Source organism: Mus pahari, chromosome 1 (genome assembly GCF_900095145.1).
Source record: "Mus pahari chromosome 1, PAHARI_EIJ_v1.1, whole genome shotgun sequence".
Lineage (NCBI taxonomy): Eukaryota > Metazoa > Chordata > Mammalia > Rodentia > Muridae > Mus > Mus pahari.
This window is the reverse complement of record NC_034590.1, coordinates 41,334,746-41,359,259: the sequence shown is the minus strand read 5'-3', so window position 1 is coordinate 41,359,259 and position 24,514 is coordinate 41,334,746.

The following is a 24,514-nucleotide window of genomic DNA, read 5'->3' as shown; positions in this document are numbered from 1 at the left end:
CACACACACACACACACACACACACACACACACACGTCTCTCACAAATGCTTCTACACTATAACCACCATGGAAAGACAATGATGTGATGACACTTTATGCTTTCAAATCCATCACTGCAAGTTTACCTTCATACCTCTACCCTGACATGCAGGCACATATCTTCATTATTTATTCCCTTGACTATTTTAGACTTGGTTTTGCCAATATTATAAAAGTTTTAGATTCTAATTGTAATTATATTGAACTGATAAAGCTTGTAGGATTTTGCCTTATGTATGAACAAACATTTACATTAAGTATTCAATATGATTAAGTTATCTTTTCTTTATTTCCTTAATTAAAATTTTCTGTTACTTTTATGTGTTTCTTCAAGGTATTTCTTGTGTTCTTATATAATCAATTCATTCATGTAAATTTTTTATAAAACCTAATATATTCATATCATAAACTTAGAGTCTATGTAAAGTTTGGTTCTAATGTAGCTTTTGTTACTGTATCCTTGTTGATTTTATTATATTGAATTTGCACATAATTTATGCTTTACAAAGAGCTTTCAGATAAGGGTATTTTGAATCTGGTCTTCTTACCTGGAGCTGTATGGATCCCACCTCCTTGGGTCTGGATATTCTCACAGAATGGAGATTTGAAGGATTGGCAAGTCTCTGCCATTGTGAAAACGGGCTCCTGTCACCAGGAGAGGCTGGTGAAGCACAGACTGAGCACTGTTTTCAAAGCAGAGCCATTTTAAGTGGCAATGAACAAGGGGACTCAGTGGGTCTTTTGGTTTGGAACTGAGGTTAGGTGAGTTTTCAAATACAGTTCTGGCTATGAGTTCCCTGTATTCCCTCAATACAATGAAGATAAGGGAAGCAACAAAAGCCCACAGTTTTAGTCATCTAAAGGTTTGCAAATGCATAAGTAGATGTGCTAAGAGTGGACATCCTTGACATGTTTCTAATCTTTGTAGGGAACACATTCAATATTTAACCATCAAGCTGGAGAGGTTTTGTTTTGTTTTGTTTTGTTTTTTGTTTTTTCGAGACAGGGTTTCTCTGTAGAGCCCTGGCTGTCCTGGAACTCACTTTGTAGGCCAGGCTGGCCTCGAACTCAGAAATCTGCCTGCCTCTGCCTCCCATGTGCTGGGATTAAAGGCATGCGCCACCACCGCCCAGCTGGAGAGATTTTTATACATCCTTTTACAATATATTAAAAAGTTCCACCCTCTTAATCCTTGATTGACTTAAGCACAAACGTTGATTCACTTAATTAATATTTTGTTACAAATACCTCTATTCTGAGAATTATATTTAATACAAAATTTCTGAAATGAAGATACCAGGTTATAAAAGCTGTCATATGTCATAACAGCTTGTGTTTATTCTATGAATACAATATAAGAGTTCAAAAGGCCCAGAGAGGTAGTTCAGTTCTAGAGTGCTGGGCTTCATGAAGGAGTCTCTGTTTCCGTTCCCCAGGACACAGCAAGAAAGACTATTATCATGGGATGAAGGGCCTCAACACCACTGACGTGTAAAACTCATCTTGAAATTAGTACACCCTATAGTTAAATGTGAACAAATTGAGAATGTTCCTGGATCCTTAAATCTCATAAAAGCACAAACACACTGAAATAGAGGAATACCAGAGGATACCTTCCAGTTGGTTCCCTCTCTCCTTCACGTGGGATGGAAGGGAACAAATTCAGCTCAGCAGCCCTTGTGGCAAACTGAGCTTTTTGACGGGGGCTGGGCACAGTTTCCACTTGGAATATTTCTTTGGAGATTTGAGCAAGAACAACAACAACATAAACAGAAAGACACAAAGTTCAGAATGTAGGAATAAAATCCAGGTCACATTCTTATACCTTACTAAGGCCAAAATCCTGTACAAAGATTGTCCTAAGAAATCAATCTCTAATCTACCAGAGTTAATAAATACATTTAACTAGGGTAGAGGATATAGTCATATTAGTCAAAAATCAATGCACTTTTTTCATATTGACAAGTAGCTAACAATCAAAACTCTGATTAAGGAAACATAAGATGAAAAATATTTCAAAATAAATTACAAAATTCTGTGTTATATATTAAAAGAAACGTCTGAAAGAAATTTGAGAAAATAAACCAACAAAGACACCCACGATAGTATAATCTGAGTCAGTATTATCAGTGGTAGCTGTATCCAGAGGCTCGACATTCACAGTAATGATGTACAACTTCCATACAACTTGATAAATCTAACTCAGCCTACATAAGGAAATGAAAAGTGCTTAGAATATCTACATCAATTCTGAGATTCAAACAAACAAACAAACATCAACAATTAAGTGATGTGGAGAAAATTCATTACCTTATAAAGTTACGTTTAAAATATCCAGGTATCGTATTTTGTTTATTTGATAGATTTTGTGCAGTTACTGTATTGAAGAAGGATAGAGGCAAAATAATGGATTTTTCAGTTTTGTCCAGCCGCTGAAATGGTTGTGGGAAATCTGAAGGACAACAATGGCTTAGGCATCTGAGGTGAAGTAGAATATAAAATTTAGAAAACGATTTGAAACCATGAAGCTATTGATGGAAGTAAGCATATGTTTGGTCCAATAAAGCTTTTGGTAATTTTTAATCCTTTCCATAATTACCTATTTTTAATTGTTTTACACATTGCAAAATATTAACCAAATTCATTTCCAACTTACTTTTGTCACACAACAAAATTGCCACAACCTTATCAGTTTTAAAAACAAAATGTGTTCAGCATCTTCTGGTGTTCTATAGAGAAAGCCCAACCCTTCAAGGTTGGCTTCTGTGCTTAGCACTTGAGATGCCAGTAGCTTAGTTCTCATCTTTCTGGGGTACCCTTCAGTGCTTACTGCTGCCCTTGGGGGACCTCTCTCTGGCAGGAGGGATGATGTCCCAGCTATTGAGTACCCTACCAATAGGTTATATACTCTGCTTGGTGACTCTTCCTCAGTCCCCGGCACGTGACTGCCCACTATCTTGCATAAACAACTGTGGGGCACATCTTTCTCACCCAGAAAACATTTCAGGATATGCCCTACTGTGGATCAATGAAACCCAAGTCTTGATGCATGCATGAGATGGATTGGAGTCATGTAATTTGGAAAGGTTGCTTTGTGATCAAGCCCACAGATTAATTGTCTTAATTGCACATCCAGTATCACTATTTATTGCCAAGTTACATAGCAAAAGAGTGAAATTTCATCACAGTTCTAGTCCCTGGGATTAAGATAGGGAATCTAGTTCAGCACTCTAGAATTCAGATAACCTTGCAAAAATTTGTTATAAATCCAGAATAATCAGTAAGGTTGATCAAGCATAAGGATTTAGATGAATATAACAGATGGGAATTTCTCTAAACAAATGTTTACATCTAAGGTCAATTGATATTCTTTTCAGCAAAATGTCAAGGTATTTCAATTAAAAATACATTCCTTTTTAAATAGATGATGGTAAGACAAGTTATCGCTGAATGCAGACAATAAATTTTGCCTCACAATACCCAGCTTGAAATGGACAATAGGGTATATGAAAAGCACTGAAAAAAAAATGTTTTGTTGAATTGCACATGTTGCTAACACATAAACTACTTTAAGTTGGACCGCACTGAAATTCAGATTTTTTTTTTTAACTTCAAAAAAGACAACAAAGAGACACAAAGGGGGGTATACCTGTATCTTATCATCAAATGATTTAAAATTATATGTATAACTTTTAAAATTTTGTTCTAAAGCATATAAAGGTTCCTTTCAACTCAGTAATGAAAGAAAATCTAATAGTAACATAGCAATAAATGTTTCTCCAGAGGTTCAAGAACCCATGACAAAGTCCTTACCATCATAAATAGATTGCTCAAGCCTCTGTCACACAAATGTAGAGTGCCATAGCAATGGCTGGAACCTGTTTGGGAAATTCCTTAAAAGTTAAATATAAACCAACCAGATCACATAGAAATTCAGTTCCTGGATTCTCATTTCAATGGCATGACTACAATTATTTATAGCATCAGTAGTCACAATAACTGGCAAACTAGAAAACATTTTTGGGGAAGGGCTTCCAATCATGCTTTTACAAAGCTATATAGATGTAAATTGGATATTGATTGCAATCCTTATTCTGGATTGTAACATTAGCAGTCTAAGGCAAGATCAAGAACGGTATTTAATTAATTCTAAATTTTCAGTTGAAAGCTTGCTCATGCCAAACTCTGGACTTGGTGTGTACTCTAGTTTCATAGTTGTTGGCTCATAAATCATCAGGTCTACAGTACCTGCATGCTCTTAGGAGCTATGATGCTGCTGTGCCTCTGCATAAGAATAACAATTGGGTGTCCTCTATTGAGTGTTAACTGCTGGCTAAGGCCTAGGTGCACTACTTTATATGAGTTCACTTACTTAATCATCCTAGACCTCCATAGACACATTGCAATCAGAATATTATAAAAGACAAAAGATAGTTAGAAGAAGCAACTTCCTTGCACAGGTTCACTCTGGTTAAATGATGGAAAAGAGCTCAGACCCTACATTTCTGTTACCAGAGCCTATCTCTCAGCTAGAAAAACAACAAAAAACACATTACTAATGATAATGATAAGGAATCAAATCTATTTATTAGGTTACCATGTCTATCTTTTGATGGATGGGTTAATCATTTCCAAAAGCATTTCTTCCTTCTAAATAGATGCACCTATAGGTGTCTGTGTACAATGCTACATGGCTGCCCTGGTTTCCTGGGTTCCCGAGGAGATCAGTAGGATGCTGTCACTGCTTTCACTGGGTGGCCCACATGCGCATTTTTTTTTTTTTGAGGTGGTCTTTTATTAACTGAATTTGTAAGCCTTTGCCCTTCTGGAATTAGTGCAGGAGCACTCTTCACTTTGTAAATGAGAGGCATCACCCATGCTTCATTCCACATAGAACTCTGTGGGAGGTGTAAGAAGCCCTGGCTCAGCCTAGCAGGTACAACTTTATCAGTAGCTGGGCAGCCCCAGAGTGAGAGTTCACTTGAGGATTTCAGCCCTTTCATCTAGGAAACAGTAACCATTGTCTTACATGCTGGCCCTGAGAATGACTATTGAGAGAGAGAGAGAGAGAGAGAGAGAGAGAGAGAGAGAGAGAGAGAGAGAGAGAGAGAATTATTTTTTGTTGCTGTTTTGTGAATATAAATTTAAAAACCCATTTCATGGCAAAGGCCAGGTGTGAATCTTAACCCCAGCCCCATTCACTGGTGGCACTGGTAAATTCTTTCCGTGCTGATCTAAATTTAGAAACCTAAATTCTTTAAAGATATTGCCTTAAAGTGTTCCTCTAAGAAGTAAATGCAATATATAACTTTCTCTCTGATGAAGGAAAGATGGAAGGGAAAGATAAAGAGAAGGGAGAAAGAGGGAGGGGGACTGGGGAGGAGGACAGATACAAGTGACACTCATGGCAAAATACCTGAGAAAAACCAAAGGCAGTGTTAGATAGTGGAGCTGAAAGACCTAGGTTAAACTTCCCCTTACTGGTACAGAGGTCTCTGCCATAGCTTTATGCCGTGACATTGATACAGAAGTTACTTGTAGGAACTCAGCCCGAAGAACATTGGCATAAGGCAATTACAGCTTGGGGTCAATGATTGCCCAAAATATTTAATTTTAAATGTCATTAATTGCTACTTATAGATTAATTCCTCTTCACGAACACCCTCTCATACACACCTTTTGGGAAAAAAGAATAAAAGAAAGAAAAGAAAAGAAAAGAAAAGAAAAGAAAAGAAAAGAAAAGAAAAGAAAAGAAAAGAAAAGAAAAAGAAAAGAACTGATGCTGCTCTGGGCACACCTTTCTGCACATTTCTTTGTAAATTAAAAGCTGAGCTTCATGAACTCACAAACACTTCCCTTCTTTCTTAGGAAGGAAAATTATTCCAGTTTGTGCTTCATAGCAAGCAGAGAATGAGCTTCCGGTCTTTTTGCACTCCAGATATTTTCCTATCCTGGAAATATCTCAAAAGGGTTCTTGAAATATGTGTTTATGGATCATCTTAGGAGAAAATATTCCTCCAAGTGAATGGGGGCCTTAATCTGGAAGCTGGGAGACAAGGGTCAAGTCTGTCTGGTTTACACAGGAGGACACATATATTTATGAGACTGGTTTTAGTGAAAATTATATTTTTGACTTTGGCAGGACAGCGTTCACAGACTTTGATGGCAAATTCCTTGTTAGTTCTGTTAGGGACCCACTAAGTAACCATAGACTGACTACTTTTACTTTAGGACTGTGAGGAATTCTGGCAGTGAGCACCCGAGTCTGGTCAGAAGTCTAAACATAGGACTACCATTCTTTTCTTTTTCCTCCTCTTCCTTGTCTCCCTCCTCCTTCTCTGCCTCCTCCTCCCTTTTAAAATTAACCGCACACAGATCAAGTTAAAGAAATTTTTTTTTTTTTAAATATGTGAGTCATTTCCCCCTAACAGAACTTTCCCTGCCTAGGCAAACAGTAGTAATATAGCTGCCTGCAAGTCCATGCGATGAAAGCCCGTGTCACCATGTGCAAACTGTGAAACGTAATTGAAAGTAAAATGTTTAATTAAAATGGACATTTCTGAGCCCGCTTGTGGCAGCAGCCATCTTGCTGAAAAATTATATTTGTTACACCGGCAACCTGGGAAAACCATTCAGAAGACGGTGAATGCCAGGATCCATCGCAAAGTAAATGGGGTGAAAATCGGAAGGCAAGCCGTAGTTACCGTGCATGTCCCCAACACATGCGCCCTGGCGCCGACCACGTAGAACATGAGGACCTGCCGGCCGGAGCCGTTCCTAAGTCAGTATTCATTATCACAAAGAATCCCTTTCCCTTCAAATAATTCTCCCCCTTACTCATGTCAGCAAGTCTCCTTAACAACAGGGCTTTCAAAATGCTCTGCTCTCTCTCCACTGGCTGAAATGGAAGGATACTCCTTGTCTCTGAATTTCTCCTCGGAGACCAGGCAGGCCTTTTCCCTTCCTCTCATAAAAGCTACTGATCCCAGATAATTCAGACTCGCGTGGAGATGGGCGTTGCAGAGGTTTGCAGTTCAGATGTGTGGACAGATTTTGAAAACGAATTTCCATCTGGAGTCCAAAGGGCAGCTTCCTCTCCTGCCTGGAGGTGGGGTGTCAGAGAGCGCCTGGCCTGAGCTGGGTCACCATCCAGCGAGAGTCCCCATTTCAGAAAGTCTCCTTACTGGAGAATTTCTTTGACATTTTCTAAAGGGCAAGTGAAATAAAGTTCCTTTTGGGCTGCATCTTTTACTTTATCCTCTTAAAAACCAGCCACCACCAGCAGATCCAGTCTTGCAATTGTATAGAGACACTCCTTTAAAAGGACTACCGTTCCCACTTACCTTGGTTTTATATTTATTTACGTACTTTAAAAAAAAAATTCTTTTTGCAGTATTATGAGGCTTTCTTGTTCTTTGCATGATTATCAGCTCTGCAGTCTAATTACCATGGCTCGGAATGAAGGAATGAAACAGCAAACCAACAAATAAATATAGAAAGAAAAGGTCTGCCAATGTGAAACCCATTAAAAGTGTTAATAGCAAAGCACTGTGGGAAAAATATCATGATTAGGATATTAAAACAAGTCTGATTGTCTAGATCCAGCAGCTCCACCATTTGATCGTTTTCCCTATCTGACCTTGTCCAGTGAGCTCTCTGCCTATAATATGTTCTTTATTGCCGAAGGAATGCTCTTTGAATTTACTTTCTTTATGGTGTGATTATAAATCTCTGTGACATCCCTAATGATTCATCTCTTTTGGCACCGGGCAGAAGGATAACCACTTCTATAATGCACACGTTTCATTTAAGGTGAAACCGGAAGGAGATTTATCAGTCAGCACAGACCTTCCAGGCACAGGCTAAATTATAACCGTTTATCCCCTTCCATAAACAAGTTTAACTTTGGGGCACTCTCTCCCTGAAATGCCTCATAACCCTTTAATAAGATGTTTTAATTTGTGCATTGCCTGAACAACTGAGCCTTTTCTTCTGCTGAAGGGACAGTTGTATATTTTCACCTGAGCCTCGCCACGAAAATAAACTGGTCAAGAGCATCCTTCCTAAGACTGCCGATTGCTCGCTTGTCTTAAATTAAGCAGAATGCTTAATTGAGACTGATTAGTGACTGTTTTCTAAGATTTGTAGGTATCGGTTTAAACTCCAAAAGTAAATAATTTTAAGGACATTGGAATTTAACTTAGCCTCTTCTGTGCTTGAGATTTTTAACTCAGAAAGGCAAATGCCCTGTATCTTATAAGCAAGATTGAATTTATTTATTTATTTATTGATGATTCCATTATAAACCTCAATGGCAATAGGGTTTTCATTATGAGTGGAAAATACATGAGCACACCATGTAAATCTCCTAAAATGTGCACAGGACTGATCACCTTTCTCATCTCTCTCTCTTTCTCTCTCTCTCTCTCTCTCTCTCTCTCTCTCTCTCTCTCTCTCTCTCTCTCTCTCTCTCTCTCTCTCTCTCTGTCTCTCTCTTTCTCTCTTTCTGTGTGTGTGTGTTCAAATCAGCAATGTTTGCTTCAATGTCCCTTTCCCACAGTGCAGACAAAACTCCACGAATAGATACAAAACCCACACAGGACTAGCCAATGATGATAGAAAACTGGTCAGCAAAAATACTTTTGAACTTCAGATGACAAGAAACACGCTTGGTCCACGGAGCTGGAAGAAGTGGAGATTTTTCCCCCCTTTTCTCAGACATATGTAGAACATTTGTTTCTGTTTTATTTCTACTGTCATAATATGATGGTTTTATTCAGTTTTTAAACATGCTTCAGCTGGAAACACTACATCTTTAAATCAGGCAACCCTGGCTTCAGTGTGAATTCCCTTGCCGCGCTCCCTCACCTTACCCAGGTGCATGTTAAATCAGTATTAATGACAATATCATTCTTGTGCAGTCATCTCCTGCCTGCAATTTGGTTTTAATTACCCGCCACGTTGTCTTTCCCCCTCACTGACAGCCATTAAATAGGGAATGACACTGGAGCCATGGCTGTGTGCAACACTCACTGCACCAGAGCCCAGGTTCCTCATAAAGCAGGCTGCAGTGCCTCCTAGTGGCCGACATCAGAAAGGGCCATAACTGAACTGAGACTTTGTAAGCCTTTTTTTCAGGTTAATGTGGGGATCTGGGCAGATTATGAGGTTCACTGATTTTATATGAAGAAAATAAAAAGTATGAACCAAATCCTAGTTATTAATCAAGAAACAATTATTTATTGGCGAAACGTGCTAGTTTAAATGTAGTGATCAATGACACTCTCCAGGTTTTCTCTGATAGTGGAAGGTCGTGATGATGGAGGATCAGAAACCCGCAAACTTGGCTGAGAAAAATGGAGCCGAGGAAAATTCTCGGGCAAATTATCTGAGGAAGGTGAGTCACCAGTGCTCTGAGCATCACGAGGACCATTCTTTCTCCTACTTTGCTCTACGCTGAGGGATTTTTACTTTGTCTTTTCCTTCCTTCCACTTCGCAAAAAAGAAAAAAATATTAATATCTCCATAAACTAAATGCATTCTTCCAAGCTAGGAATTAATACATTCCAGTGATCTCAATCATTTTTTGCATGGTCAATGTAATCCTAAAGTATCTTTATCCAACCCCCCAACAAAGTTTTCTTTTAAACAGGTCTTTAAAATTAAAACCATTTGTACAAACACTCCCTTTAGACACTCTGCAGATGTTCCCAGTTGAAGATTCTCATATTAGGTAAGGGTGATTACATATTACTTTAAAATTTTGTTGGCTAAAATACATATGCAGGCATGTGCATGACACAAGAAGGATGTTAGATCTTTTGTAATATCAATTAGAAACATGACTCACGAAGGCTACATTGCCAAGCAGGGTAATGGTTAGGAGTCGCATACACTTATCTATCTATCTATCTATCTATCTATCTATCTATCTATCTATCTATCTATCTATGTATCTATCATCTATTTTTGCTGAATTTTCTCCTTGACTACGTCTTCTTGGTCTAGAGGTGTTTATTTCAGGGCTCATGGACCAGTCTTGCACAAAAGCTAGCACTACGCTCTTTAGATTCTCTCAACAAGTATAATTACTCACTTTGCATGCTGCTAAATGGAGAATTGTAGCTAACTGCTTTAATTAAAATTTTAACCGTGCATCATATATACAATGACTTGAGCATGCACTCATGGTGCGCATCTGTTCTTATGTATTTACACTTATGAAAACTCAGACATAAAACAGACATGCTGATGATGCCACTCCTCATTCTCCAAACTAGAGGAGCGATGTTAAACACTAATTCATTTCTGGGTATTGCTGGTTCTTTTCATAATAACTCCGTACTTGCCTTATTAGAATCAATAAACAACTGTAGGTATTTTGCTGAAAATATGGAAATATGCATTAACCAATTTGAACCAGTGTTAAGTGTGTTATACTGGTGGGAACTTGATTTTAAATCTTATAGAATGAATATAGAATTATTTTTTTTCAAAATAAAATAAAATTCCCTCATGAACTAACATTTCTACTTTTATTCGCTCGACAATAAAAAAAAAATGCTATTTGGTCATTTGAATAGTGCCTGAATTGGTTTGTTATTTTAAGGAATATTTTGCATCATTAAGTAACAGCTAGAAACATTGTTATTCCTTCCAAACTGAAATGGGAAGCTTATACATGCCATGATAAAGGCTTAATCTCTGATATGACTTACATATATTGGCTTACAGCTATATTGAGTCCAGTTAGACTGATTTTTTCATTCCTAATATGAAACTTGATGCTGGGAAATCTGATAAGTGAGTTTCATTTCCCTGGAAATTTATTGCTTCTATATCCAAGTGCAAAGAAATAGCACAAGGAAAAACAATGGGGATTCTGTCAGCCGCACATTAATGAGGGCCACTATTTTCTCACCAGGATTCTTCATTGGTGTGTGTGTGTTTGTGTTGGGGAGGGGGGAGTATCAGAGCTACTAGAATTGTAGGATATGCTATTCCTTTCAGACTTGATCACCATTCCTGTTTGCCTGATTGGTGTAACATCAACTCTCAGGCATGTCAGATCAAGAGGGAGAACCATAGTAAACGAAGAAAGCGGAGCCGTGCGCTTGCGCTGAGAGCCATGTGGAACCAAGTAAGGCTCACCCCCAAAGCTCTTTGCAGGCTGGCCCACCTGCTCTCTGCCCTATCTCTCCACCCTCAGCTCCGGTTCCAGAGCTCTGGCCCCCTCTCCTTCCCACCACATGCTCTGCACATTCTGAACACCACTCTGTTGCCCGTGCCTCCTGCTTGGTACATTACAGATGGGATAACAGAAGCTGAAGAAGTTTTTAGAGAGCAAACGGTTTCACTACATTAATTAAACCAATGACTAAAATTATTCAGTAGCTGTAAAAAAAAAAAAAAGGGCTAGGCATTATGGGAGTGAGAGCACAAGACTGGTGATACTGATCAGTGTGTTTTTTTCTGCAGGAAACTACAAATACAGTATCTTGCTCACAGACAGTGAATCTATGAGGAATAGCAGACCCAGAGAACATAGGCTTGCTCAGAGCAAAGCCACTAGTGCAATAAAAATGGGCCAGAGCACCTCATTCACAAGCTTGACTCAGAGTCAATATTCACTTTTGAAAACTGAGCAATGATTATTGATTTCAAGAAATAAGAATCTTCCCTTGGATTTGTAGAAGAGAAATTATTCAATTCCTGGTATAAGTCACTAGATATAGTGGTTATATGAGATCTATCTATCTATCTATCTATATTGTATGTGTGAATGGTATTTATCACACACACACACACACACACACACACACACACACACACACACACACACACGTTACCATAGTCTAGGAAGAGCTACTGGTACAATGATTTTTGACAAAGTATAGAAGAGGACTCAGGCCACAGATGGGAATTTGGTGAGGTTGAAAAACACTCCCACACACAGTGATATCCTCAACATTCCACATTCAAGGAGACATGAAGAGTCTACTGGTTCTTAGTAAGGTCAAAAGATCCAGAACACTCTCAGAAAATGTATTTTTTTCTTTCAAAACAGCCCCCCCCCCAATGCTTGTACTTTAACAGGCATGAAGGAAGTTGCTTTGCTTCTGTTTGTTTGGAGCTTCGGTATTGTTGTTATTGTCATGGGATGAGTTTGTTAAATAAAATGAGACAAGTTTCCTTAATGCAAACCTTCCCAGAGCCTATTGTATCTCAAATGATAAAATGCATCATTAAAGAGACATAACAGATGCATCTCCTAAACTAATTTGACCTCAGAATGTTAAGAATTTTAGGGACTCACTGTCAGGAACAGCTAACAGAAGCCTTGCACATGCTGCCTCAGAGAGAAAGGTAAATTAAAACGAATGGACAGGAATCTTTAAATATTGGATTAAGACAGATTTTTACTCTGTAGGCAATGAAGAGCCACCAAAACTCTTTGCAAGGGGCAATGGTTTCTACTACTGTGTTAATGATGGTTCCAATCTCCAAGGCCGAGACAGCAAGAGTAGCATATTCTCAAACACTGTGGGGCCAGACTTGTCAAAACAAATACTATGTGCTTCCTCCTTGGTTTATATCATCAGCAAGCATGTGCTTTGTAGTGCTCAGTTGCTGGACGTCATCCAAGCACTGTGGTTGGAAGTAACACACGCTTTGCTTTGCGGGTTTGGGGTATTGGGCTGATAGTTTCATCTTGCTGAGTATCAAGGAGAGGGAAGTAAAACCCTTTGTAGATTGCTAAGCAAAGACTCTCGAAGGTTTCTAAGCACATATGGCATCTCCCAAGAAGAAAGCAGGAAGTGTGAGCCCCAAGGACAGCAAGGGCTGCCGTGGGGACATGCAGACATTTGTCGACTTTAATTAATACTTCCAGTTCTGGATTCTGAAGACTTCTGACTACCCCCCACTGCACACGCACACGAGAACATAATTTTTAGAATGTTTTATTTCCAAATGAGATTTAGAAGAGTTCGCAAGTGTATAAAGCAGGATGTTAGGGCTTTACCTTAAGGACATTATCAACTATTGAGTCATATTGATGTTCAATAAAAATCAAAATCTAATGCAGAGTGCCAGGCAGGCATGGCAGGCATGGTTCTAAGCACACATTAGTACATGTACTCCTCAGTATGTCCTCAGAACAAATGTCATGATTAACTCTACTTTATCCATTAGAGGAACAATTCATAACGAGGTTGAGTAGCTCACAAGATCTTCCAAGTCTTTAAGATAGAGATAGTAAACTAGACCCAAGTTTAGCTGGGATTAGATAAAACCAGTCCTGAACATTAACCAACTAGCTCTTGACAACTGCTATTCAGCCCACATCTAGGTAAGTGTGAAGTTCACAAGCAGATCTCTGTCCTTCCTGTTTCAGTGGTAGGGATTAGTAAGAACTAGAAGATGCAGGTTTACTTTGGGCATTTTAACAAGGATTTAAATGTTTATCCCATGTAGTGCTTGCAACTGTTGTATAAGACAGGTAGATAACTTAGTCCCATCATGTATAGGAGGAAACAGACAAAAAAAGGCTAAGTCACATGGTCAACCTCATAGGAATGGCTAAGAGATGATTCTGGACTACAAATCCGTATTCTTTTGCGTGTAGTAGTCAAGTTGTAAATCAGTGTTCTCCGGTTAAACACTGTCCAAAGGTAGATGTCCTGAGTACTTGTCCTATTTAACATCCTTTAGGAGTTTGTTCTATTAAGTGCTCTAGAGTTGAAAATAACAAATTCCATCTTGCCTTTTGTTCTTTACAATGTCTTCTAATTGTAGATAATGTACAGAGAGGCTGGTGATGTGACTCAGCAGTGAAGAGCACTGGTCGCTCTTCCAGGTGACCCTGGTTTAATTCTCAGCAGTTACTTCATGGCTTGCAACCATCTGTAACTCCAGACACAGGGGGTCGAGCACCTACTCCTGGCATCTGTAGGCACCAGACATGCATTTGGTAAACATACATACAGGCAAAAGTTAAAAATAAAAATTTTGCCAGGGGGTGGTGGTGCATGCCTTTAATCCCAGCACTTGAGAGGCAGAGTCAGGTGGATTTCTGAGTTCGAGGCCAGCCTGGTCTACAAAGTGAGTTCCAGGACAGCCAGGGCTATACAGAGAAACCCTGTCTCTAAAAACCAAATAATAATAATAATAATAATAATAATAATAATAATAATAATAATAATAAATTATATTTAATAATTATTATTAAATAAATCAAAATAAAAAATTTTAAATACTACTATAGTAATAACAATAATAATAAATAAAACATGTAGAAAAATAGTCAGAGCTCAGAGATTCTAGTGTGTTTGCAAGCAAAGCAGAAATATCTGTTATTTACCAACATTATTATTACAATCTTTTAAAATTGTTCATTTTCTATTCTCTTCTTTTAAAATATTAAGTTACAAATAAACAAAAATTAAATATAAATATATTTTCTGTAAAGCAAATATTAAGGTGCTCAGCAACCCTGTTCATATCGTGTTTTCCTGCATGAGTTAAGGTTGTTGAAGATGGTGGATCCACAGGATGATAGTTACACATAAGGATGTACCAGATGATGACTTTAAAGATCCAGATTGAAGACTACACAATCAAAACGAGAGCCTCTTACATCCAAATGATTCCTTATACTGTCAGTGTTCTTTGAAGATATAAATTGAATATGTCTTTATGAACTCTTTGCTAGGAAAAAAAAAAAAAGGAACTGCTAAGTCAATACTATACCTGCCTTCCCTCTTTGATTAAAAATTTAAACCATTTATAACTACTCTGCTGATTTTCTTTTTGTCCTTGACAACACTTTATTTAATCATTAAAAGTGTTGGGGTGTGTGCAGATTTTGATTCACTTGTCTATAGTTAGGGCCACATAGTAAGGCAGTATTTCCCAGGGGAGCATCATTAAGTCAAATATTTCATCAGTGATAGCATTGTGACACCAGGCCACCTTTAATATATGAACAATTTTGTCACCTCTAATTTAAAAAAATTAAGTACATATGGAAAGCTGAACACCAGATAAAGTTTTTCTCTCTGGACAAGTTCTCAGAGTTCTTTGTTGCTATGTAAAGTTCAAGGTGCGGGTGATATTTTCTCATTTTGAAATTAGGCCCTGGAACATTTTTTTCCTTTTTTTATTAAATTATTTTATTTATTTCCATTCCAATAAAGAATTTTAATATGAAATAGCTACTAACATCTTTTTTTTTAAAATACATAGGCCTTAAAATAATAACTTGTAAACATCTACGCAACTGTTGACTGGCAAGTATTATGAGTTGTATACATTTTAAAGTAAAGGGGGGTAAATACAACACTTTGAGACTTTGAATGTCCTACAAAATAAGTCATCTTGGGAAAGATTATGTACAATGTATACAACCAGCAGCTGGAATCTGGAGTCCACAGAACGAACGCATGACATACTGACTCAGTGAGAATATGCACTGTTTAAACTTTTGAGCGATGATGCTTATATAAAGCCTAAACATCTGATATTTTCATGAAAGAAATACAGATTGTGAGTGCGTTCAGGAGGGGGTGGGAAGCTTTTGAAGCCGCTGGAAGGGATGGGAGAACACACATGCAGTGGGAACTCGAACCATATTTCAGGTTCCCAGAAAGTCTTGGTGTGTTAGGTCAGACTACCAATGTCAGCTGCATTAGGAAGGTGGGAATTTAGAGGCTGTTTTAGAAGGAGGACGGCACGCAGGAGAAATTATGCCACAGCTCCCCCCAAAGGTGCTGCCATCAGCCTGGCTGCATTCATCTTGGTCACTGTGGTCACACAAGGCTTCAGTAACACTGCCCGGAAGAGAAACGAAGCTGCCCTTCCTGTATGTTTGCTTAACAGTGAACCAGAAGCATGGTATTCATCCGGTAAGCGGCACCAGAATTTATTAAGTTTTATTTTATCTTTGATACCTAATTTGTATTGAGAAGGGTAAGATAGAAACGGGTGGCTTTCTATCATTGGTAGTTCAGAATGACAGAGAGCGCACTACCAGGATTCAATAGTGAAAAGTAACGATCATTCCAACTTAGTACATTCAGTGCATGCCTAACTCAGAAGGCTGAATGAATCTTTTAAAAAATGTCAGAGTCCTCCAAATACACTGCTTTCTGTGGTAGGCAAGTTAGATCAGGCAACCAAAGAAAACATCTGTTCCTTAAAAGCCATGTCTTCTGGAAGTCAGAAAACGTCATTGAGGTCAACCATTCTTACAGCTGCAGACAGATTCTTCCTCCTACTTTAGAAATCAAGGTACCAGGCTCTTCCCCTATTGCAAGGCACATTCTCCAATGAAACCTCCCCTCCCTTGGGTTTCATCTTGGCATCATATATTGTGGTTTTTACACACCTCCATGGCTTTTCAAAAAGATAGCAGGAAAAAAATTATCCTAAAGAAAGTTCTAGACCACCTTGATCCTGGAATAAGCAAAAGGTCAGCTTTCCTCAGAATTACATATCCTACTTTATGTTCATAAAAAATGTTTAAAATCTGCAGTTCAAAGTCCAAATGCACAGCTACCCACCGTTCACCACACACTCTCCGGGCAGCTCCACATTCTCCAGAGTGCACTTTTCTTTGCCAAGTTTCTGTGTAGCCTCTTGGTGTCTCTTATCTGAGTTCTCTCTTGGGAGGCAAAGATCAACCTAGGAAAAGCCTTTGTGCTTTAGCAAAAGAAGAACATTTGTGGGTACAAATATGACATTGACAACTGCACTGCAGAAACCTAGGTCACGAGGACATGGATGTGGACATTGGCTAATGGTTTTATATTTTCTGATACTGCATGTGAGTAGGTAACAACGAGAGGGGTCCCTGTGGCAGCAGTGATAGTAGTGAGACAATTACGTGGATGTGTATACTGTGGTCGGGACTGCAATGACTGGATGATATAGGCATCTGTGCTGTGTCCATACCTTAGAATATTTATCTGTGCTGAAATCAACACAGATGGTGTTTTCTGTTTGTTTGCTTGTTTGTTTGTTTGTTTTTTGTTTTGTTTTGTTGTTGCTGTTGGACATTGACTATGAGGGAGGGGGTAATTTTCTCATTTGCATTTCTCGGTTGAATTGTTTGATTACCAAACCAGCCAGGTTTGATCTCAATCTGATCCCAAACATATTGAGACCTCGTCCTCCAAACAATGCATGAGTTTTCACAAAGCTCTTCGATTATTTTGCCACACATAATGATTGACCATAATTGAACATTCACAAAAGACTTTAAAGAATTCCACATGGTGCGATGTAGAATTTCAGTTGTCACAGTGCAGAAAATACTGTTACTAGTTAATAAAAAAAAAAAACCTGACTTTTCTACACGCTTCTGTGGCCAAAACATGGCGCAAAATACACCATTTTGACTCTTTAAACCTGTAGTTATCCTCACTGCTGTCCAATGGAGCTCTGGAGTGTTGTCTTACATGTGAAGCCATTTCCACTGAACAATACCCATTTGGCTTCCCTGAGAGAGCCACCATTCTGTTTTATGTTTTAAGCATGAACATTTGAGATCATTTTTGAAGTACAATCACGCAGATTTTTGAATTTTTGTTGTTTTAGTTCTCTTAAGATTTTTGAATTTTTGTTGTTTTAGTTCTCTTAAGTTAATGTCCTTAGAGGTCATCTATGTTGTGCACTGACAGGAACTCCTTGAGGGATGAATATCAGTCAACTTTGAAGACCATATTTTCTTTTCCATTCTTCTTTGATTGCTATTGATTCTGTCCATGTCTTGGAAACTGTGAAGTGAGTGTGTAAATAATTATATGTGATCATGTTTTCAATTTATCTAAGTATATGTCTGGAGTGGTATTGTTTGAAAATGTGGCATGTTATATTAATTTTCTATATAAAAATCTTAATATTTTCCACAGGAGTGAAACTATGTCATATATGCATCAATAATAGTATACAGGACACCCACTCTTTACCCCTTACCAAAGTGTTGTGTTTTGCGTATTTATATCAGACATGCTTTCAGAATTTTTATGTATATGTACTGTCATTTCAGCCTTTTTACTCTGACTCCCTTACCCTTCTTCTTTGTTCTTTGATTGCTTAATCACTGAAACCCTTCTTTTCCCAGCAACTCCTTCCTAACTTGATGTGCTCTCAAAAACCGTTTACCTATTTTGTTTGTTCGTACATCCAACTGAGCTTCATCGTGGTTACTTTCATGATCCTAGCTAGGAGGCTAATTTCTGAAGATGAAAAACTCATCAGTGACTTCACTCCTGAAGAAAATGATACCCACAATCCAGAGCCATTAGGTTTAATCTGTGTTTATATTTCAAGCCGTTACTAACACGGAGAAATATCGAACACAGCCCACTTTCTTATTTTTCTTATTTCTGGAGGTGCTTGTTCCTCTTCTGCTTTCTTGCCTCACTTCCATGGGTTTGCTGAAGGGCGTATTTCTTCTACCCTTGCTCACTGGGCAATGTTTCTATGTTGCCTTCATTCATGCAAAAGTTTTATAGATGTTCTCTAGCTGTCATCCTGTTTGTTCCTTTCTTTTTGTTTGCTTTAAAACTTTAAATAAACTATTCTTTTTCATCATGAACATATAGTGTAATTTTTTTTGATGATTTCATTGAGAATGTCCTCATCAGTATTACTTATCTGGCACTTAGAATTTTAAAGCCTCTCTTTAGACTCTTGTCATTCTGACTCTAATCCCTTCTTGTGGAAACTTCTGATTTGCCCCCTCCTTACCTGAGCCCTTTGTGCTTCTTGCTCCTTTATGGCCATCTCCTTCCTTATTGTTGAGATGTCTTCTGTTGCTATATCTTCCGGGAGCTCTCTCCAACCTTGATATTTCTTCTTTCTTCTGAGACTCAGACAACATGTGTATTGATCAACTCTTTGATGCTTACATAGTTAATAAGCCTTTATACACTTTTACCAATTCTTCCCATTTCTTGATATTTGAAATTAATAAAGTTCACTGTAAAATTTTCAGTTTTGCGATTATATTATGCAGTTCCAGAATCTCATTTCTTTAGTATTTCTATGTTTCTTGATGCTCTCATTTTGTTTATGTCATTTTCTTGATGTCACTTAGTCATCTTTCTGCCGTTGTGTGTCCTTAATGCAATTGTTTTGATGTCTTGTTAGCCATATTTATGTTAATCCTTATATTGAATACCAGTTTCTTCAAATGCCTCCTTATTATTAAGTTTTCACTAACATGTAGCCACATCCCCTAATCTTTACACTCCCTGGATTTGCACAGAAGAAGAGTATTACAAGACAATCTGTGAGCATCTTAAACTAATGGGAGGTAATGCTCGACTTCTGAAGGATAGCTTCAATTCAGAGATGTTAGCTGGTTTCTTTCTCAGGAGCTAGTGTGCTCCTGCTGTGACTCTGTTATCTCTCTACAGATCTGTGTACAGCATAGCCTCCGTCTTCTGTATCACCAGGACTCTCAACCTATTGCAATTATCTAAACTGTGGCTGCTCCTTGAGAATCCTTGGAGTCAAGAGAAGTAGAAACTCACCCCTTGAAGAGACCTCAAACATCTTGAACACCATGCATAAAACCTCCTTGATTCTTTCTACCTAGGAGATAAACTGTGGATTAAAATTCACCGCAATCATGGGACAGAGTCTTGAAGGATGTCTGGTGCTCATTAAGTGAGTTTGTTTCTCACTAACTGCAATGAAGCTGTCCTTGGCTTTGAGCTTAGGTGGGATTTGGCAACATGGTAATTATGTATTGTTCATATCCTAATGCATTTTGGGATAGTGCATTGTGGATCAGTTAGTGTGGCTTTGGATTTTCAATAAGTCTATCTGGCTGAGGACACTGCTCCTATAATCATTTACTAAAATCATCATTTACTTTTATAAATTTTTAATTTGTTTATATAAACTTCAATGGCATCATGAAGCTAATTTACTTCATTTAATCTGTTCAATCCTTGCAATACATCTTAATTTTAAAAATTAGTCATTGCAATTATAAGTCTAAGACTCCTTATTCTAGTATGATCCTTAAGCACTGGGAGAAGATGATATAATAGAGATGTCCTATTTAGGGCAGAGCACTTCACAGTCTCCTGTTCAGTGGATGCTGACCAATTGTGTCTCTCAGTGCTAATCACCATCTACTGCAAATGGAAACTTCTCTAGTAAGGTTTGAAAGGCGCACTAATCTGTGGCCATAAAGATTAGTTTGTAGGAGTGAGTTTAATGCTATGCCAATCTATCAAAGTATTGGTAGTAAAATATTTCCGAGGCCTTATGGCCTATCTTGCCATGGGTTCTTGGACCCAATAATCTTACTAGGCATATGTTCTATCTTGTGAAACAATCCCTAAAGGCAATCATAAAGACGTCAGTTAGTCAACTGAGGGTGTTTTGTTTTTGTTTTTGTGTTTTTTGTAGTTTCTTTGTTTTTGTTTTTGTTTGTTTGTTTGTTTGGTCAGCCTGTGGTATCTAGCAGGAAAAGTGTTGCTCCATTGCAAGGCAAATTCATTTAAATCTTTTACTTCTGTCTATGTACACATTTTGGGGAGCTGTTGCAGTGTTTTATAGATGCAGCAGGACATTGAACACATTAATGCACAGTTGTTGTGACAACATGTGCAAGACCAGTGCAAGCTGCAGGCAAACAAAATCCAAGCATGAGAGAAGAGATGGGCATGCAAGCCCAGCATTAGCTGCAGGAGAAGGGAACGATAAGCTTTCTTTAAAGGAGTGGCCCCTGGTAGATTGACCCCTGTTTAATGGATGACCCCACACCCAAGGGTAGATGGATAGATAAAACTGGACTAGGAGAGTTGTAAAATGATGACACAAATTTGGTTGGTTAGGTAAGGAGAGTGGAACCAGAGGAAGTTGGGAGAGATGAAGTGATTATGATCAAAATACAATATATGAATTTCTCAAAAATTAATGTATATATTAAAATGATTTTTTTGTTTTTCCAGCACAACCATATGTTATCTTTAAAACTAGAAATGATTCTCTGAAATTGCTCTTATTGTTACCAAAAAGTCAACCCTCTAACCAAGTTGAAATAAACATGATAATGATATTGAGGTGTGAATCTCCAACACAGGAGGTCTGCACACTGGGTAGCTTATTTTCATGTACCATTTGTTTTTGCTTGGACTGATGTCTGCTTTTCAAATTCATCTTACTAACCAAATGCCCAAGCTATTTTCTTTCTTTTTTTTTTTTTTTTGAAGATCATTTTTCTTATAGCACTATAGAACATAGTAGCAATGTCTTACATTTAAAAGATGTTACTTTAAAATGTGTTACATTGTCTTCATTTTCATTTTGTTCCTCCATTTCTCTAAGACATTTCTGATATGATCTGGGTAGAGTACAAACATTTCCAGTATAGCATATTTCAGTTTTCACTCAAATATTTCTTTTCAAATGGGCCAAACCTACCTTCTTCCACAACATGCAAGTTCATTTCTGTCAAGGAGTAAAAACACCTTGTCACAAGACTGGTCATTTCACCTTTAGTCCTTCTCCTATAGAAGTTAATTTTAAATACTTTATTGTATTAACATTTAACTTTTAAATACACAGTTAAATGAGTTTTTTTTGATGGCATCAAGCTATCTATTGGTTTCCGTTAGCAAAACATTTATTACCTTCCCATTTATACCAATCTTACCTACACATTTTTTTCATTTCTACTGTGTTTTCTTCTGATATATGCTCATCGATGCCAATAACTCAGTGAAATCAGTAATATTAAAAATAATGGTGATGGAGAAAGAATTCTTGTGAAAATCGGAACAAAGAGGTGTACATGAGGCGATGGGGCACGAAGGGCCATCAGCGTCCCAACACTCTACTTTATTATTCTTCCCTTTCCCATGTGGTTTCCATCTACTGCTTGTGAATGATGTCACTGAGGTCTAGTTCACAGTAGGGCTAACTGAATGCTTTAGAAGAGTCTGACCCTCAACTGGGAGTTGGGGCTCAGGTATAAGTCTGGGACGTGATTATGTCTCCAAACTTAACCCAGTTCAGGAAATTGGAACCTGACTGGATCCATTTACTGGTTTGCAGGTGGCAGACTGTTACCTGGTCTTTTCTCAGCCCCGCCTGCTGTCCTTGACTAGAGACCAGACACAGATGTATCCATGAGACCAGTTTTCTGCAAGGTTCAATATTATTATAGTATCATGACTTCTTAGATAACTCTTAACTGTCTATCCATATAGAGAATCAAACTACGTGAAAAATATTTTAAAACATTAAAAACTTTGCGACTAATGATATAATGGATGTTGATTACTATTATTTAAGTGGAAAAAATATAGTCATCAAAATTACAAATTCTAAGCATAAGTAATTTTCAGCATTGTTAGAGTTATTGCATCAGCAATCTACAGTATAGGGATGATGGAATTAATTCTGTTTCAGTCAAGTAAGGAGCACTAGGCTTAGTTGGCTATGCTTGGACTTCTGGAAGTGAAGGTAACACCTGGAATGGCAAACTCTTCATCTACGTCTTCATGAACCATGTGCAACCCGCATTCTGCATTTTAGAGAATGCAATATTCAATTTTCTTTCCAAATTCTGCTTTAAAGCCTCCTCCCCAGTCTTGTTCTAAGCCAAATGATCTTCCTTGCTTTGTGCACAAGTTCGGAACATTGGCTTCTCACATGTTCATTAAGGTGGCCCTGCAACCAAGTACTGCAATTCCTTGGTGGCTCATTTGGCTCTGAGAGGTTAGGAACTGGTGAGGTTTGAAACGGTCTTTTGCAGAATCTGGTGAGAGTAAAGGGCAGATTCATTTGTGAGAAAGAACATTTCCACCCTTTTCCCTTTGGCTTTAAGGTTTATTTAGAATTCATGAAGTTGTATCTGCACTCAAAAGCTTTGAACCATTAAAGAGAATTATTTAACAAAATTCCTAAAAATGCCAGTGCAAATTGGTTTGTCTCGAAATTCTGGTGCTTTGTTATTTTGCCACCGAGAAAAAGGGCTTTAAAAAAAAGCTTGAGGGAGAATATGAATGTAATAAATATTTCATTTTTGTAGCACACCGTGCATTGTTCTGCGTTTCAGCCCTTGCCAGCAGTCAACACAGTAGTAAATTCCAGCACCTGTGGACCTGTTTCGGTAATTTATGATTTCCATTAGATTTCCGTTGGAGATGGGCTGCAACAGTTCAGGCAAGTTCATGCACCCCGGCCATGGGAGGAGCTAGCCTGAAGCTCTGTTCATATGTGGGTTTTGGCAGCATGCGCACCCTTTGTTGTCGTTTTATTTATTTTTCTTATCATTGATGTCATTTGGGACCACTCAGAACACTGTCCCAAAGTGTCATTACATAGAAAGATGTGACAGACATCTACCACTGTGGAGTCATCATCCGCCATAATCTGCACTGCTTTCATTCATTCACTTAACAAAGAGAACCCTTGTTCCTTGCATTGGAAGTACACAGATGAAGGGGAGATGGCTACTTATTTTGAAGTCTGTAGGAAGGAAACCTCATCAAAAATAAATGCAGTTAAGGATTATGTCACAAAATGGGCACAGAAGGTTCTTCAGCCTTGTATAGTTAGACTTGGGTATTTTTCTGCTTTACAATAGTGTGAAAATGCATGCATACTACCATTACGTTTTTTTCTACCTTCGGAACTATGTTCAATAAATTGTGTGAGTCATTCAACACTGTACTGCAAACTGGCTTTGGAGTGAGGTCACTTTCCTTGTGTCCACCTACAGGCTAATAAAGTCAGTATTCTACACTTACGGCAGATTGACCAAAGGGAGGGTGCTTGATAGATGCAGTGTGGAAGCTGAAATTTCAATTTCAGTATTTTTCAACCTAATTAGAGCCTTTTGAAGAAAGGACTTTTATGTTAACCCAAAAAGCCTCTGCTCAGAGATCAATGGCTAATGTAACTCTGGGCCCTGAGTGTCCCATTTGAAATAACAAATAAAGAAGAAGGGATGGTGCTGAAAACAAGGCAGGAGGATGTCCCTGTTGTGAGAAGAGGATCTCGTGTGTGGAGGCTCAGAGGCAGGAGACACGGCTTGTCGGCACATGAGACATCGAAGGCAGCCATGTCCTCATCAACCTAACATCCAGATGTGCAACCTCAAAGCCTGCAGTGAGAAACTCTGAGAGTTTAATACAGTCATAGGTTACTCCACAACTGAGCACAAGGATGTTGTGCAAGCCAGACTCCCTTAAGCGGAATTTTGGAAAAAGTCTAAAAATATGAAGTGTTTCAGTAAATAGCGAAAGGTCTATTGAAGTTACCTTAGGTCATCTTCAATTGCACAGATTGGACTCGGTCCTGTTACTTTTTAATCTCTTCTCACTCGATTCTTTTTTGGTTAGGAAAGTCAGTCAATTCTTATGAAAAAAGAAGTCTGTGTGTGTGTGTGTGTGTGTGTGTGTGAGAGAGAGAGAGAGAGAGAGAGAGAGAGAGAGAGAGAG